The following is a 19,328-nucleotide window of genomic DNA, read 5'->3' on the forward strand; positions in this document are numbered from 1 at the left end:
GTAGTTATCCATCCAGCGACGGCGCGCGCCGAAATGCGGGGAAGTTGTGGCACCTAAAACCCCTCTATCTGGAAAGTAGCGAAACTCTCCTCCCTTCGGCTGCTTTCCTCCTCGATTCTCCTCTGATTTCACTCTCCCACCGGCTGGAGCGCTGCGCACGGCACGCTGAACCTGCCTGCGCTCGAGGGGCGCCGCGGAAGGGTCAATGATAGTGAATGGCGGGGGCTTTTTGTGCTGCCTTTTAAAGCGTTCTTTTAAATCTGCTTTGTACAGGTAACTACTAATCGATTTGAAAATGTTATGTTTGGTTTTAGCGGCACATATGGTTCGCAATAACAAAGAAGGAAGGAGAAGACATGCTCAAAACGGCAAGAAATGTTTGCACTCAGCATCGCGCTCGGGTACTCTGAAGCATCAAGAACGGGAAATAAACTGAGCAGGCAATTATGGTGTCATCTGTGTTGGGTGACAGATAGATGACCCTGAATGAGAGCCAATGGCCCCTTCAGAAATCTTCTGCATCTTTGCGCGTGAGCGGCAAACCGGCGAATTCTAACATCGGTCGCTTCTGGCTAACCGATAAGCAAAAGCGTCGATTGTTGTATGCTTTCATTTTCAAATCACATCTGTAAGAAAACGATGAAGCAGTGTTCCTACAGCTGCTAATCAGAGGCATTGTAGGTGAAAAAAGTGGCTTTTATTTCTTCGCAAAATCTATTGATCGGCAAAATGACTCAGGCAAAATAGGTTCTTATTTTATTGTCACAATACTGGTTTGCTTTAAAGGTCGTAAGATGTGGCGCATACAAAATACACAGTTCCAAATACAGAAGAAATGTAGCGATAAACACTGTTGCACATTGGAACCAAGTAGCATCTGATTTTACTGACACAGCACTGGTCGCTTTGAAAAGGGTCCTAAGACTGGCGCAGGCACATTAATTGAAAACACACATTTTCAAATAAAAATAAATGCACAGAAAAACACTGTTAGACAATTGGAAGATGCTGAGAAACCTTAACGAAATGAAAAGATAAGAAAACGAAGTGGAAGCAAATAATTTTCGTAGAAACATTTTTCACACACGCTACAATCCAATTTTAATTTCGCGATCATGATTATAAGCTTCAGATATGCACGAGAATATCTTTAAAAAATACAAGCAGTTACCAGAAATTTTGAACAATTTACAGATTTATTCAGGCGACAGACAAAATATTAATTGTATGCATATTTTCAAACCACAACTTTCACAAATGTTTCAAATTAATAAAACATGAAATTACGAATGCATACTGTCACCGAATCTGAGCTGCAGCGACCCGCATGCCTACGCTTTTGCTACCGTATTTACTACTAGTCACTGGAGATATTTTGGAAGCTTCATCTCGGACAAAAATCTGGATCCGTACTTTCACGAAAACACTCACAATCTCTTTTACAACATCGTGGCAGGCTGGGAAGCAAGATACCAATAAAATGCTATCTTTTATCCGGGCCTGCAGTTGTGCAGTGCTGATTGAATTTTTGAAGAGACCCTCTCTGTTACTGCGGAAAAAGTTCTCAGCAATTTTTACAGTTTCGATTACGGCTGGCGATGGGTTCGTCAGTGACATGTGAGACTGTGAAAAGTTCTACAACTCAATTAACCTTGCCGGTGCCGTGTTGGTAATCAGCGAAGCGCGGCAGTCGTTCTGTTCTACTTAAACACTGAAACGCGCAGCAGCATGGCATCGCGTGCACGAAACTGCACGCGCGCAAGCTACAGGAACGGTACGACGAGGCAGTTTAATGGCGGCAGCGAGAAAATAAAAAAACAAGCAAAACAAGATTTTGCGCTCGTTGATGACGTATGGTGACGTGTTTGTAACGTCAGGGGGCCCGGCAGCCAACGACAAACCAGAAAATCCGCCCTCACTCTCTCTTTGGAGAGGGGAGCGTAGAGGAAAGCACCGGGAGAGGGAAACGGCGGCAAAGATCTTACAATTTCGCTACTTTCCAGAGATAGAGGGGCTTTAGTGGCACCACCTGACGCGGCGCGCCGTCCCTACTGAAGAATCACGTGATATTTTCGCGGACACGCGCTGCCGTAGGAGGCGGCAGGATGAACAGGTCGCCAAGTAATAAAGCCGGTCGTGTGTTACATATACGCAGGTCAACATACCTTGAACATGACGCGCAGTGGAGGGTCGCTTTGTTGGCTGCGGTTGGGCGACGGTCTTCAACGAAAGCTGACGCTACCTGAATGTAAGCTACGAGGTCTGAAAATCGTTGTCACTGCCTCTCGACTCCTACATGAAGTTGACACTGGTATCGACCGCTTTCAGTTTTTTTTTTTTTTTTTTTACTTTTCCGCATTATATATTAGCGAATTAAACATGTGGCGGTTAGTTTGTGATGTGAGGATATTCAATGTCGCCCGTGAATGCTTTCCGCGCGTTGTGGGATGTTCATTATGCAGATATTGACTAAACATGAGTAGGATGGAAGCGGATTGTGAACCTGGCCGAACGGAAGGAGCTGCTAGCCGTGCTGCAAGAGGCTGTATAAGCTTGCATGCGTCTTGCGTCGGTCACGCAAGAGCTGCTTTTTTTTTTTCTTTTTCGATACGCTGTAGGCTGTGAAGCCATAATTGTTATTTTTGCAATATCATTGGTGCTGTGGCACCAATTATCGCATCATTTTGTGGGGACTATGTATGTATGCTTAAATTTTGGCTGCCATTTTGCATAGTGCGTGATAGAATTCATGGTTTCGATTTCTCTCTCTTATGGCTTCATTGGTTCTAACGTCCTGCTGAAGAAGCTTTTGCAGCATCCACCGTGGAATATGATGATTCTGTCACGCGCTTGAGGCGTACGCAGAGAACGTCTTGACAAAATTAATTTTTTTTTTTCCAAACGGAATTTGCTGACACAGTGTAACTGTTTCGTTGCTTCTATTCTACAGTATATTGCATGTATTTCAGTCCGCTTTTGTTCTTCGCTCCTGTATGGAGTGGAAAGCCTGTTGTTATGTTCTGCAAAGGGTTTGTATCGCTGGCTAGCTTCTGCCTGCAAGAAACATGCATATGTGTTTGCCAGTGCTGCCTGCCATCTGCAACACATGGTGGTGGGTGTTTCAAGATACCGGCCTTTACCTCACCCTTGCAAGTGATATATGAAGCGAAATGAAATACAGAAGCAAATGCCCCTCGGAAGAGGCCCTCTAGAATTTCACTTTTTAGTAGCGCAGTCTTGCTTTGTGGTTATTTTGAAAGGATTTATTGTTGGGCTAATGAGTATGCATTCAGTATGATGTGCAGTGCTATTGAAACCAGGCAAACCAGGTTGGACACGTTGACTTTGTACTACATGCTTGAGTCCCACCTGTTATGCTAACTGTGCTTCCTGGTGCCATGTATACGTTTTTGTATTAGACAAACCTGTAATACGAATGCACAAATTTGTGTTTTCTAGTATGACATCTTGCACATGCTGTAGAATAGTCCAAAAGAAAAAAAAAATAGAAGTACTGCTTTAGAGTTGTAAATTTAAAAATTGCAACTATTTCTTGTACTGTAAATAATATAGCGGATAACAAAATTTGCTTAAATTTATGCAGTGCATTGTCAAGCTCGCAGTTTGTTTTTTTGTTCAGGGAGCCTTGTACTCAGCTTGCAACTGTTCTCAAGTCATCTTTTTTTTTTTTTTGCACAGCTTCTCGACCGAGATTTTGATGAATTCATTGAGCTTGTGGATGGTGATGATCAAGTTCCTGACAAGGCTGTCGTTCGTGCTGCGAAGCGGCTCACTGGCATCACAGCAGAGGAGGTTTGTTAATGCGTGCTGTCCTCGCTGATTCCTGTGGCACTTTTTACTAGAACGAATATTGCACAACTGACAAATGGTGCTCTGTGGTTTAGAAGTAGTTTGTGTTGCTTTATATTTCTGCATATTTTATTCTCATTACTCACTCTAGCACCAAATGATGGGCAGATCAGAGGCCAGTCCTTTGAGTTGCAGTAGACAGAACATTAAGGGATGCAACAGCAAGTACTGTATTGTATTCTAAGACTAGAGTTTTCTGATATATGGCAATGTGTTGTAGAAAATGCAATATCTAAAAAGTTCATGACCATTATTACTTTCATTAATGTGAGATCATTATCATTTTGAGCATAATTAGTGTTATGAGATATTAAAGCAGCAAAGGTACTTTTTTTTATCCAAAATGAGTTTTGTTCATTATTGCAATTTTGCACCTTGCTGGAGTATATGTTGCATTTAAATATTTGGACATACTTTGTTAATGTTGACCATGTATTCCATACGCCAGCTGAAAAATCTAATTCCAAATGGAGGCGCTATTAACTGGAACCAACCATTTCGGGTGAACCGAAAAGGTTACACGTAGAGTCCTTTCTCGTGCTACGCTATAGACCAGAGACCAGATTATTTAGCAGCTCCGGGGCGCAACCAATTTTTGCCGATTGGTGCGCCGCCGTGTGGGTGCTTCCTTGGGGACTGCGGTAGCCACGTTGACCTTGTGTTCGGCTGCTAGAGAATATTGCCAAAAATATTTTCACCGCACGGTTATGTTAGAGCAAGTTTATTTGCATTGTCGTAGAGTTAAAATCAACTTCTTTTGAATGGAACTTAGTTGGACATTCGCGTTAACTGTGTTGCGCTCAGCACGCAGCCGAGCTTTAATGCTGACATTTCAGTACCTTCATCATCATCAGCCTGATTATACCCACTGCAGGGCGAAGGCCTCTCCCATATTTCTCCACTTAACCCGGTTCTGTGCTAGCTGCATCCACTTGACCCCTGCGAACTTCTTAATCTCATCCGCCCACCTAACTTTCTGCCGCCCCCTGCTATGCTTTCCTTCTCTTGGAATCCAGTTTGTTACCCTCAGCGACCATCGGTTATCCTCTCTTCGCACTACATGTCCTGCCCATGTCCATTTCTTCCTCTTAATTTCTACTAGAATGTCGGTAACTTGAGTTATTTCTCTGATCCACTCTGCACGCTTTCTATCTCTTAATGTCACCCCTACCATTTTTCGTTCCATAGCCCTCTGGGTTGTCCTCAACTTAAGTAGAGCTCTCTTGGTTAGCCTCCACGTTTCAGCCCCATAGGTGAGTACAGGCAAGATGCAACTGTTGTATACTTTCCTCTTGAGCGATACCGGTAAGCTGCTAGTCATAATCTGCGAGTGCTTGCCAAATGCACTCCATCCCAATCTTATTCTTCTTGTTATTTCCTTTTCATGGTCCGGATCTGCGGTTACTACCTGTCCTAAGTAGACATATTCGCTTACTACTTCCAGTATTTCGCTACCTAATGTAAACTGCTGTTCCTTTCCGAGGCTGTTGAACATTACCTTAGTCTTCTGCATATTGATCTTCAAGCCTACCTTTCTACTTTTCCTGTCTAGGTCATCAATCATTATTTGCAATTCATCCCCCGAGTTGCTTAGCAAGGCAATGTCATCAGCAAATTTCAGATTACTGAGGTATTCTCCCTCTACCCTTATCCCGAACTGCTCCCATTCCAAGTCTCTGAATACTTCCTCTAAACAAGCTGTGAATAGTACTGGGGAGATTGTGTCTCCTTGCCTAACACATTTCTTTATGGGAATTTTGTTACTTTCTTTATGCAGAATTATGGTTGCTGTGCAGCCACTATATATATCTTCCAGCACTTTCACGTACGGCTCGTCTACCCCCTGTTTTCGCAATGCCTGCATCACCGCCAAGGTTTCAACTGAGTCAAATGCTTTTTCGTAATTAATGAATGCTATGTATAAGGGCTGGTTATATTCCGAGCATTTTTCTATCACCTGATTGATGGTATGGATATGATCGATAGTAGAGTACCGTTTCCGAAACCCTGCTTGATCCTTTGCTTGATTGCAGTCTAAGGTTGTCCTGATTCTATTAGCGATTACCTTAGTAAATACCTTATACATAACAGACAGTAAGCTGATTGGTCTGTAATTTTTAAGGTCCTTAGAGTCCCCTTTCTTGTGAATGAGTCCCCTTTCTTGTGAAACGTTTTCCCATCAGTACCTTACTGATGAGGAAACATTTGTGAACAATTGCAAGCATTGCTCTTGCGTACGACTCGCATATTGCCGCATAGAAGACGACGCCAAAGATGATGACTGGGCCCCACAAGCGCGAGCCTGGAAGAGAAGGAAGTTGGAGCGCAAGACTCGTCCAGGTTTATTTATTAAACCCGTCCTATCTTTGGGTCCTCCTTGGCGTTCAATCGAGACGTGACACTGGTGGAGCGCGCTGGGGTATGCATAAGACTCCTTCCGGCAGTCCACAGCGAATCCCAGACATCGACACGCCTGTACATCGCGCTAGCCGCCGCCTTCTAGGCCTAGCCCCGGAGTACAACCATCTGCCAAGCTACTCTTCAAACGACCAAGTCCATCAGGTCTCCAAAGCCATGGCACATCCCAACCCTACGCCGGTGACTCTTCAGAACACCAAGGTGCCAGAGTGCTTTCGCGGGGAAGCGTTTGAAGATGTCGAGGACTGGCTTGACCAGTTTGAGCGAGTGGCCAAGATTACTCAGTGGAGCGAAGATCACAAGCTTTGCAATGTTTATTTTGCCCTTCAGGATAATGCTAGAACGTGGTTTGAAAACCACGAGGCCAGCTTATCCACATGGAACGACTTCCGCCGCCAGCTTGTAGACACCTTTGCGAGAACTGATCGACGCGACAATGCGCTGCGCCTGCTTGAAGTGCGTGTCCAGAAGCCGAATGAGAGCGTGGCTATGTTTGCGGAAGACATGGCTCGCCTTTTTCGCCGTGCCGACCCTGATATGAGTGAGCCAAAGAAGTTACGGCATCTCATGCACGGTGTCAAAGAACAGGTGTTTGCCGGCTTAGTACGCAACCCACCTAAAACCGTGAGTGAGTTCATTAAGGACGCTACGGCTATAGAGCGAGCCCTCCAAGATCGGTGCCGCCAGTACAACCGACCAGCCAGCTGTGCCCCGACGACTGCGGCGGCGCTGACTGCAACAGATCAGACCACTCTTCGAGACATGATTAGAGAAATTGTCCTTGAGGAGTTGCAGCGAATTTCGGTTACGAAAGCTCAGTCGTCAGAGGCCCTCGTGCAGGCTGTAAGGAATGAAATTCGGTGCTCCCTAACACCGTCTGCCCAGTGCAACGAGTTTCATCCAGTCGACAACGCGGCAGTCATTTCCGAACCACCATACCGCGTTTCACAACCGGTCAACTACCCGGCCAACATTCCTGCACCTTATCACGAGCCGCAATCTGAGAGCTACGCCGCGGTCCTACGTCGCCCGCCTCCAGACCACGCCTCACCGAGCGCACCAAGCCGTCAGGAGACGCGATTCTTCCAGGGGCCTCAGTGGGCGCCTTCCAGGTGCTCTCAACTACGCCGAACGGACAGGTGGCGCAGTTATGACAGCCGGCCACTCTGTTTCTACTGCGGACAACCTGGCCACGTATATCGGTACTGCCGTTACCGCGAAGAGGGGCAGGCCTTTCCGTCTGCTTCTGCTCGCCGCCGCTTCGACGCTGACACTGCCCAAACCGACGACGGCCTTCCGGTCAGCAGGGAAACCGAATCCCCGGGCTTCCGCCGCCGCTCCTCCCCATCGCCACAGCGTTATTCTCCGCCGATGCGTCGTGGCAATGCTGACGTTGGCGGACGGCGGTCCCCTAGCCCTCACCGGGGAAACTAACAGCCGCAACCTCACGAGGGGAGGTTGCACACAGTCTAAAAGTGTCAAAACCCTCACCACCGCCGCAACAGCCGACAGCCCGTGCTTCTGACGCTGCCGTTAGTATTGACATTGCCGCACTACCGCCGAAAATGCCGCCTACATTACCAACGAAAATGCCGCATCAGATGAGCAGCCCCGACGACGAAGCTGATACCTCTGACCTTGCCGCACTTCCGCCGAAAATGCCGAAAGAGACGAGCAACCCAGATAACGTTGTTAGCGCTGACCTCGCCGTTTCCATTGATGGGCTGGAGGTACAGGCTCTGGTGGATACCGGGGCGGATTTTTCAATTAGCCAGAAACTGGCTGACACGCTGCGCAAAGTAAAAACCGAATGGACTGGGCCAGTAATAAGAAGTGCTGGGGGCCAGCTACTGGCACCGACAGGGAAGTGCACTGCTCGGATAGGAATAGGAAACGCGGTGTTTGTTGGCAGCTTCGTTATTCTCCCTGACTGTTGCAAAGATCTCATCTTGGGCATGGACTTTCTGCGTCTTCATGGGGCTGTAATCAGCATTCGTGACAGCGTCGTTGCCTTCACCAACAATCATAAAGACCTTGGTTGTGCGGAAGTACCACTGATGCCCTTACGCGTCGCCAATGAGACAGTGACATTACCTCCGCGATCATGCTCTCTTGTTGAAGTGAAGTGCGACATGGCGCATACCGGCGATGGTATCGCCGAAAGGGCAGTCGCCCTGGTACTAAGCCGAGGTGTTTCTATAGCTCGAGGGCTAGTCAACTTGACCAATGGACAGACCGAAGTGCTGCTGACAAACTTCAGCGACGAGCGTCAGCAAATTCCGAAAGGCACAACTGTGGCCTTTTTCGACAGCATCCCAAAGGCGCAGCACTGCTTCTCACTGCAACAGGAAGGATCAATGTGCAAGACGCCCGTAACCATCGTCGATGTGAGTAAAAATTTGTCTTCTTCAGAACGGGACCGTCTTTTGGATCTCATAGATCAATTTCGAGACTGCTTTGCTTCCGAATCGCGGATCGGCCAAACGCCTTTGACAAAACATCGAATCATCACGGATGACTCGATTCGCCCGATTCGACAAAATCCTTACCGTGTAGCTCCGAAAGAACGTGCAGCCATTCAGCGCCAGGTGGCCGAAATGCTTAGAGACGACGTTATCCAGCCGTCACAGAGCCCCTGGGCTTCCCCCGTGGTACTTGTTAAAAAGAAGGACGGCAGCTTACGATTTTGCATAGATTACCGCAAGCTCAACCAAGTAACTAAAAAAGACGTGTACCCTCTTCCTCGCATCGACGATTCCCTTGATCGCCTACGAAATGCACGTTACTTCTCATCAATGGACTTGAAAAGTGGATATTGGCAGATAGAAGTAGACGAGAGAGATCGGGAGAAGACAGCATTCGTCACTCCCGATGGATTGTACGAGTTTAAGGTCCTTCCGTTCGGTTTATGCTCAGCACCAGCAACATTTCAGAGGTTGATGGATACTGTGCTCTCGGGACTTAAGTGGCAAACATGCCTGGTGTATCTTGACGACGTGATTGTGTTTTCGGCCACATTTGAAGAACATCTACGCCGTCTGCTAGCTGTATTTCAGGCCATACGATCTGCGGGCCTCACACTAAAACCCGAGAAGTGCCACTTCGGGTACGAGGAGCTGCAATTCTTAGGTCACGTCGTTAGCCAAGAAGGTGTCCGGCCTGATCCTGAAAAGCTCTCCGCAGTCGCCAAGTTCCCGACACCTACGGACAAAAAGACATTGCGGCGTTTCCTGGGTCTTTGCGCCTATTACCGCCGGTTTATTGCTGGTTTCTCACGAATTGCCTGGCCATTAACTTCGCTGACGTGTGACAATGCTGTCTTTCACTGGGGTGAAGAACAGGAACAAGCGTTTAATGAGCTGCGGAGACGTTTACAGACACCACCTGTCCTGGCGCACTTTGATGACGACGCCCCTACACTGCTTCATACGGATGCCAGCAACGTGGGCTTAGGTGCTGTGCTGGTGCAGCGCCAGGGTGGTGTTGAAAAAGTAATTGCTTACGCCAGCAGGACCCTATCTAAAGCAGAAGCGAACTACTCGGCAACCGAAAAAGAATGCCTTGCAGTGGTATGGGCGGTTATGAAGTTCCGCCCTTATTTGTACGCTCGCCCCTTTCAAGTCGTTAGCGACCATCACTCGCTCTGTTGGCTGACGAATCTAAAGGACCCTTCAGGGAGACTCGCGCGTTGGAGCCTTCGATTACAAGAATTCGACATGGCAGTTATTTACAAATCTGGAAAAAAGCACGCGGATGCTGACTGCCTTTCGCGAGCGCCGGTCGAACCTTTCACTATGACCGATGAAGACACTGCATTTTTAGGTGTCATAGATGACGCAACGCTTTCCCAACAGCAGCGAGAAGACCAGGAATTGCTCCCTCTTATTGATTTCTTGGAAAAACGAACTACCGTTGTGCCTAAGATTTTCACCCGAGTAATCTCTTCATTCTTTATTCGCAACAACGTGCTTTACAAGAAGAACTTCCGCCCTGGGGGAAACAGTCATCTACTCGTCGTCCCATCTGTTCTCCGCAGTGAAGTTCTGCAAGCGTGTCACGACGAGCCAACCGCCGGTCACCTAGGCTACACCCGCACGTTGGCTAGAGTCCAGCACGGATACTACTGGCCAAAACTGCCTGCGACAGTGAAACACTATGTACGTACGTGCATAGACTGCCAGCGCCGTAAGTCACCCCCTGTAAAACCAGCTGGCCTACTCCATCCTCTTCAAGTGCCAACAACACCTTTTAAGCAAATCGGCATGGACCTCCTGGGACCATTTCCGACGTCGACAGCCGGAAATAAATGGATAATTGTCGCCACCGATTATCTAACCCGCTACGCGGAGACCAAGGCTCTGCCAAGGGGTACCGCCGCCGAAGCAGCTCGGTTCTTCGTGGAGAACATTGTCCTGAGGCATGGCGCTCCGGCGGTCATTATAACTGACCGAGGAACTGCATTTACGGCCGAACTTTTGGAGACCGTTCTCCGCCTCAGTGGTACCAGTCACCGTAAAACTACAGCCTATCACCCCCAAACCAATGGGTTGACGGAACGCCTCAATAAAACCATTGCAGACATGCTTTGCATGTACGTTGACGTGAACCACAAGAATTGGGACGAAATTCTTCCCTACGTCACGTTCGCCTACAATACGGCACGCCAAGACACCACTCGTATGACACCATTCAGCCTCCTTCACGGGCGACCAGTAACAACTATGCTGGATGCAATGTTGCTCCCGAATGCCGACACCGACGATCTCGATCAGGACGCGGAGGAAATCGCTCAGCGTGCAGAGGAAGCCCGCCAACTAGCGCGTGTGCGGATCAAGAATCAGCAAGAGCATGATGCACGACGCTACAATCATAGACGCCGACATGTCATGTACGAACCTGGCGACAAAGTGTGGGTCTGGACGCCTATTCGCCGCCGTGGACTCTCTGAAAAACTATTGCGGCGATATTTCGGGCCATATGTTGTTCAGCGACGTTTAACCGACGTCACTTATGAGGTGGTGCCAGACGGGGTGTCGACCTCGAAGCGACGCCAGCAACAAGCCGACGTCGTCCACGTTGTACGCATGAAGCCGTACAACTCGGACTGACCTTGACCCCCTACTCCCTTTTATGCTCATCGGGACGATGCTTCCTGAGGAGGGGGGCAAATGCCGCATAGAAGACGACGCCAAAGATGATGACTGGGCCCCACAAGCGCGAGCCTGGAAGAGAAGGAAGTTGGAGAGCAAGGCTCGTCCAGGTTTATTTATTAAACCCGTCCTATCTTTGGGTCCTCCTTGGCGTTCAATCGAGACGTGACAATATAATTCCACTTCTAATGAGCTCTTCTTCCTTTCTGCCAGCCATTTCGAACCTCGCCAATTACGCTGTGCTGTTGTTTGTGCGATGTGTGCCAGTAACACCAACAAATTATCGCAGTGTGCTCATCGGAGTCGACAAACTAACAGCAGGCAAGTTTTGTTGCGCTTCACTTATAAACACCGCCGCATTAGGTTAGTTTCTTTTCATCGCTGGAAAATCTAGCGCCTATCAAACCGTAGCGGCTTCATGTCAGGCATGATACATGTTTATTAAATCCTGCACGTACATTGTTGTACATGCCTGTAAGGGATTAAGACGCGCGGTGGGGCGTCCATTGCCCCGACGACAGAAGCCGACGTGGCTGAGGGGTACGCCAGCGCCTAGCACCCAGACAGAGGGATATTGTTTGGTCAATCCCCCTCGAGTCCCTGAATGGGACATGGATGCCCCTCAGTGCCTCGTCCGAAGATAGGTGTCGCGAAGCGATGGCACCGGCCCTTAATCACTCCCGTGTCGGAAACTGGTGTCGGTCAGCCAAAGAGACAGGCGTCGTCGGCGGATGGTCAGACGGGTTAGGAATGAGGATGCGTTGGAGCGAACGTCTTCGCGAGCTCTCATGGGGTCAGTTCCCACTAACCTTAAAAAAAAGAAAGAAGCTCCATGGGTGGTCTGCCTGTACTGTTTTAGTGCGGGAGCAGCGCTGCAGACAGCGGTGACCATGAGGGTGAATCTTCTTGGCCCAATCACGCCGCTTATGGCCAGTGATTGGATAGCTCGGTCCAAGGGGTGTGAACCCAAGGTGTAAACGGAAGTTGCCGAAGGTTTGTTGGTTGTTCTTGGTTGAGTCCTGTCTTAGGTCGGTGCCCTGCACCATCATCGCGGCTCTGCCGAGTTTGGGAGTCTCTCCTGGGCAGACAGGACAATCAGTTCCCGTGTTTGCTATGTCTTTGCAATCTTGTATAAATGTACAATATGTAAATACTTGTACATAAAAGTCAAGTTCATCAGTCAAGACCCTTCTGTCTCACCCAAGACATCCGTCCCCGACGGAGGAGCACGCTGGTGCAACGGGCCCCTGCCTGGAAAATGAACCAGTTCGCACCAACCCCTGGTTGGACGGAACACTGGTTTAGAAATTTACTATGCTAAAGGGAGAAACAGCATCAAATAAATGCTAGCTGGAGCATGACAACTCAGTTTTCATGTGGTATATGGAGTTTAGCGTCCAAAAGTGATTTTGGCTATGAGGTATGCCTTAGTCTAGTACTCTGGAAATTTAACGAATACCTGGTGTTCTTTAATGTGCGCTAACATTGCGCACTAGACAAGCGCCTTTAGCTTCGTCTTCATCAAAGAGCGGCCATAGATTCCGTGATCGAACCCATGTCTTCTGGCTCAGCAGTCAAAGCCCTATCCACAGAGCCACCACTGGAGGACACAACACCGTTTCTCTATTTCTCTTAAGTTGTGAACAAATATTAACACAGTAGCGGCTGAATACGAATATACAGTCGAACCCGGATAATTCAAATTTTGGTTATATCGAACTCATGGAATATCCCCTTGAAAATCCCATGTAAAATTATAGGAAAGTTGCGTCATATATCGAACTCAATTTCACTGGTTGTTCGATATATAGGACTCCGCACCACTCATTGGACAGTGCGCCTTTCCCAAAGACGATCGCTTCATCCTTGTCCCTTTGCCGTATGACGTTTTCAAGCCACACACGGAAGAATTGAGAGGGCACAGTTCGGCGGCAGCGTGGCGCCCTTTTCTCAAAGGCGCGCGCATCTGCAGTGGTCGCTGGCGCGCGCCAGCACGTGACGTTTGCAAGCCATGTGCGTGAAAAAACAAGAGAGAACCAATGCCGCTGTGGTGTTTGGGACAGAGGAAAAATGTGATAGAGCGAAGCGTAAGGGTGTACCCACTCTTCTGCCGAGCTTTATCTCTCCCCTTCCTCACTTTCCCGGTCTGCGTTCGCAGCAGCACATGCTACGCATGCACGGACAAGCCAGCTCAGCCCGTGGCAGATGCTTTTTCCAGTGTGTGTTGTGAACGCTCTGCACACGGCGGCTGACGTGCAATGTGCGTCTCGTATCGTGCTGAATGCGCGTAATCTACGGCGGCTGCGGACGCTTCACATCATGCTGAACACGCGTAAGCTAGTGCAGCTGCAAACGCTAAGAAGCAGCAGTTTTTTTTTTTTTTTTTTGTTTTTTTTTTGCGGTAGTTGTTTAGCCTTGCCGTCGTGCTGAACGCGCGGTGTAGCGTATGCTATGACAGCTGTCGACGTTAAGAAGCTGCAATTTATTTTTTTTTTTGTCAGAGTCGTCCTTACTTGTCGGCTGAATGTGCAACGCAGCGTAAGCTGTAGCGGCTGTGCCAGCAGGATTTTTTAATTTTTTTTTGCGAGAGTCTTCTATTCTTACACCTATGAATCAATGAAAGCACGCGGTCAGCTGCGATCATGACTCCGACTTTTAGCATTGTTCGCTTCAAACGGCATTTGCAGCAATCACTCTTTCCAATGATCTCATGGGAACCGTAGCGGGCTATGCCCGCTCCAAGCGCAAACTAATAAATTGAATCAGGCTTGTGCAATCAAGCCATCACGGCCACTCTGCCAAGTTCGCTCTCTGCCACCGCAGGATCTATCAAAAGTGTGATCTAAAGATAAACACGTCGTGACATTATCTCTGCGTAGAATCGTGGCGTGCTGCCAATAAATGAGCTGTGGATGCGACGACGGTTGAAACGGACCCTGGGCGTGGGTTCATTATGTGAATGGGTTGATTACGCGACAAATACAATATCATTTTTCGCGATCACAAGTGGCATCTCAAGCCAATTTTTGTATATTGAATTATCGATATATCGAACTACTATTTCGCGATCCCCTTCGAGTTCGATATATCCGGTTTCGACTGTACTCTATATCAATACTTTCGGTGTGTGTGAAAGATCTACCTCACACATGAAGTTCCAAACACTAATGCACCCCCCACCAGGCTCCATTTTGATGCCCGCTCCACTATTGCCATCTTAGCATCCTCTTTAAGGAAAAGTGCACGTGCTCCCATTCCCCCGTGTACTTTCCCCCTCCCTCATAACTTAATGAGATTGGAGGAGGTTTCCCTCAGAAGGATAAGAGCTGGGGCGGCCCTTACCCCGTCGGTAACATGCCGATGGGAATCTGAAGAAGACATCGGACCCACCACATGCCCGAAGTGTTCCACAAAAGCTGCAGAAGTGGATGTTCGCCACCTGTTGTGGACTTGTGCAGGGACAAGGACATCAAGGGTAAAGATTCTGTAGGAAGTGGGACTGGCCACAACAAGAAAAGAGGACTTTTCAAAATGGCTCACTGACAACAATAAGAACAGGAGCCTTCTCCGGTTCCTTACAGACAATAATTTACAGGGATTTTTATAATATGCCTTATGGCAAGCTTGCTTAAAATAAAAAAGAAAAAAAGAACTAGCCATTTGGGCCAGGTCATCGCATATAATGAAATTATGATAGTTGAGTCTCAGCCAGAAACAACAAAAAGCTACTACGCTGAACCGTTCTGCACACCGACTTCTCTCTAAATAAGGAAATAACAATTTGGATTGCTTTTAGTCTGAGTGCAGACAGCGTGAGCAAAAAAAAAAAAAAAAAAGAGGACGTAGGCTCTATTCCTTCTTTTTTTTCTTCTTTTTGCGCTGTCTGCACTCGTGGATTACCCAACTCACCCAGGCGTCTGTTAGTCGGACTTATACTCCCATTAAGGAATACCAAACGAAAGCCAAAGACGAATTACTAGTGGCCAAAAACGCACGTTTTGCCTAGCAACCTTCAGCGCGAAGCTCGCCGATAGGGTTACATCGCACATCATGGAGTACTGTCCAAAATTACATGCTCATGCGCAGAATTACAAAAGTAAAAAAGCAAAACGTGTGCATATATTGTGAAGGGCAGTCCCAGAAAAAAGTATGCCACCGCTGCACATAAATGGTAAGTTACAGTGTGCAACCTGCATGGTAGTCTACTTTCGTATATTGAATCAAAAAGAGAACAGTACACTTCAAAATGCTATAGTACTCTGTGGAACAAGGGCAAATGTGAGTAGCGAGGCACAGCACACACCTGCATGCATAAGTGGTAGAGCGCGTTAACGACAGAACTGAGGAACGATCGATCACAAACGTATTCAAAGCGAGGCGCCTGCGCGACCCGCAGTCCCCTGGCCGCACCTGCCCGACAGTTGTCGCCTGGTGTTGAGAGTAGGAGCGCGATGGGAGCCTGCCCACAAGGATAAAAAGGTCTGGTCTATACGCTCCGTGTTCAATGCCTGTCTTGTCAAGCGTTAAAAACATGGGTGCTGATATGCCTTAGGGGTTAATAATTTAGTGCCTTATCAGTTGAGCAAAGGCTTTGTAGCTACAGCAGATGACAAGGCTGAATGTTTTCAAGCTATTTCAGAGCCATGGGCCAGTCATGAATGAGTTGAGAAATGGGCATGTGCAAGTCTTGTAGAGTCACATTCTGCTAATAAGTGGAGGTGAACTTAACTCGTGCTTGTTTGTAGGAGGAAATCACTAAGTGCTCAAGAACATTGCCAAAGGGCCAGTGCTGATGCTGTATGAAGTGAAGACAGTTTGCTTTAAGTTGGAACTTAACCAATGTATGTCCTGCTATTATTCTGCAGGCAAGCAATGAAAAATAAGAGCACCATGCTTGCTGTCACAATTGCAACAGTTTCGTAAAAATTAATCCATGTTAAAACTATATTCTAATGTCCATTGTCCAGCCACACAGGGTTCATGGCAGGGAAATTAAACAGGAATGCTAATAGCACCACAGCTAAGAGAGATCATATATGTAGCTGTAATGCTGTTTAGATTGATTGGCTTTTTGCTGCTTCAAGTCTCTCTGACCTTTGTTTTCTGTTAGGCTGTTCTGCTTTTGCTGCTGCAGTTTTGACAGCGAACTGACCACACTTCACTCTTTTTATTGTTATTACTGCACATGTGGGGTTTAATTTTTTTTTTTTTGGTACAGTTGGAAGTATGCTTTCGTCCATACTCTTCTTGTTCTGTTTGTGGAAAAAACTTTCCTTACAATGTTCATGCATCAGCTGGCCAACAGTGCTACTCTGTATGTATTGTGCAGGCAGTACGTACATCAAGTATGCCTGCACCTACGATATCAAATGTACCTATTCCTACGGACGTCAGTTCAGAAGAGACCCACAACTTTAGCACTGAGGTAAATCTGCCAGGGTTTCTTCGTACCCTGCAATGTAGTTTTGACCGGCAGGAGAAATCTGCTCTCGTCTGATAAATGTTTTATTGCAGTTTTTTTTTTTACTTTTCTAGTCTGATAACTTTAAGCTACACCACCATGTTGACATTCTCATTTCACTTTGCTTCGATTACATATTTATTATGTTTGAAAAGCTCGCATAAGTAGGTTTATCGCCAGTGTTTCAGTAGTTTTTATGCAATGAGGGGTGGAATTGAAAATTTATTGCTTTCTTCAGAACTTGTTGGATGGTTTCTGGTATAACGCTGCCCATAAAGGGCCCCCATACTATCATATGGATACAAAAACCCCTCGTGACTGCATTATAACTGCCAGAATTTGATTCCCCTTCCCAAGTTATTCTTTTTGTACTGCCACGTTGTAAATATCTTATCATGACCTTTGTTTGTACACAACAATGTGAACCCTGGCATTGTATTTATGAATGTATCATGAAGGAATATGTATTATTCACATACTACAGTCGTGGTCTAGTGGTTTGGGCACCTGTCTCAGCTGCGGGAGGTGGATGGTTCGAAACCCACTGCCGGACACCTACCGATAAAAATGGGTAAAAGCGTCCCTCGGCCTGGTGCCCGGCTTTCACAGGGGTGCGCGCTTGGAAGAGGCCTCGCTAACGCCACTGCGCACTAGTTTAGAACACTGCCATTTGGAGAGGCAGCTTGATCCACCGTGTTTGTATGGGGTTCGAAACTCAGTCCTGAATGGGAAAGATGTAACGAGCGTGCCTGTGGAAGGCGCACAGGACGATGGCTGCTCAAGTGCCATATTAAACGGATCAGAAAATTCTCATGAACAGGTTTTCCAAAACTTGCCTTTGTATGACGTACACATTAAGGGAATGACATGTTATTATATGGAGGTTTTGTAGCAAGTGTTATTGGTAAGAATGGTAATGGCGTGATCCTTGTGCATTGGTATTGTATTTGTTATGTCTTCAAGTCTTTTTTTTTGTTTGTTCAGTATCTGAGTTAATGGTAGTAATACATCATATTCTGTTAACTGTTGCTATGGACGCAGTAGGTCTCTGCTGGAAAGGAATAAGTGCTTTTTGAGCAATAATGTAATAGTTCACAAAGTGTTTCATTCTCTATTCTGGTATGTGTTGCATAGCTGAATTCTGTTTAACACCCACAACTTTTCTCTTTTAAAAGGCATGGGGGTGCTTTATTTTTGCAAACTAAGGTACCATTTCTCTTTTTTCAGCCCAGGAGACGATGATGGGAATAATATTTCCTTCTCAGAATGCAGCTTCTTGTATGAAGCATAAGATGGTCCCATTGGATCCTATGCGCCACAAGAAAATGGTGATGCTGTGTGCCAAGAGATGTTAAAGCACGCACTGTAAAGATGCTTTCATTTGTTAACCTATGTTCAGTATCTTGACATTTAGGTCCTGTTTATTCACTTTTGATATTTTCAATTGCTTTTGCAGTTACCCATCGAGAAAGTTTTTCCAGAAAGTGGGCAGTTCCCTTGTGCAGCACCACCCGCACCTGGCTGATACATGTAAGTGTTTTGCTGCTTTTTTGAGGGCAGTTTCATTTTAATGAAGGGCATACTTTTGGCAGGCCAGGGTTCTTTTTTGAAGTAGGCATGTGCTTATGGATATGTGAAAATCATACTGTGGCAATGCAAGGTTATTATAGAAATGACGACTGGTTATTAAATGGAAAGCCCGTTATACCTAGTGGCACGGGCAGAGGCATATTATTTTATATTTTGTTTTGGTAGCCTCACCATAACAAATTTTATTATATGGAAAAATGCTGTGTGTAAGGAATGACTAATGATTCTGTTTTGCTTAGTGGCGTGCTGAACAAAGCTTTGCTTTTTCCACGTAGTGCACGGTCAATAGTGTGTGTTTCTTGATTTCAAATAGGACTTCATGTACAAAAGTTCTGCTTGAAATAGGTTTTGCATGTCTTTCAGTTAAAATTAGGTTTACAGTGAATGCAAAATGTGGTGACCTCACTTTTGAGCATTGACGGGGCATCCTGCGGCATCGCCAAAGAGGTGTAAAAAAGTGTGAAAATCTTCTCTTGCAAGAAAGTGCACTTCACAGAAAGGCTTTGAAGCACATTTGCGAAAACCTGCTGAGAAGGAATGTGCACGTGTTCTTGGAGGGAAGAGTTACTAGTGCAGAAAAAGTATGCAACTGTTGCACCTGCACTGCAGGGGCAGAGGTATGACGTCATAAGATCTGGGCCTTGTGTGCCTGTTACATAGTGTATCTTGCACACACCACATGGTGTGTCTATACAAGGTATAGTCTTTGTCAAAAGTGTAAAGCCCAGGGGGGCTGTTTTGAGCCATGCAGTGGCACTGATTTAGCAATAGTGGAGGTCATTCCCATGGGAGAAGGTAGGACAAAAAGTATTCTTACCATAAAAAGATTCAGAACAGTG

General features: G+C 46.8%; 1 protein-coding gene across 5 annotated transcripts in view; it reads left to right on the plus strand.

Annotated features, from left to right (window-relative positions):
* The first annotated feature begins 2,035 nt into the window (after window positions 1-2,035).
* Window positions 2,036-19,328, plus strand: part of LOC146183134 (uncharacterized) — a 33,264-nt gene continuing 15,971 nt past the window's right edge. Inside the window, exons 1-5 of one of the 5 annotated variants that reach the window (XM_084609033.1) lie at window positions 2,037-2,248; window positions 3,700-3,813; window positions 16,768-16,863; window positions 18,127-18,264; window positions 18,356-18,429. The gene's annotated coding sequence lies outside the window, so the exon portion shown is untranslated. Of the gene's footprint in view, window positions 2,261-3,699; window positions 3,814-16,767; window positions 16,864-18,126; window positions 18,265-18,355; window positions 18,430-19,328 lie in introns of all 5 variants that reach the window. The other 4 variants (XM_084609035.1, XM_084609032.1, XM_084609034.1 and 1 more) reach the window with 4 other exon arrangements.

This window comes from Amblyomma maculatum, chromosome 7 (assembly GCF_055883805.1).
Source record: "Amblyomma maculatum isolate TAMU_Amacu chromosome 7, ASM5588380v1, whole genome shotgun sequence".
NCBI classification, from domain to species: domain Eukaryota; kingdom Metazoa; phylum Arthropoda; class Arachnida; order Ixodida; family Ixodidae; genus Amblyomma; species Amblyomma maculatum.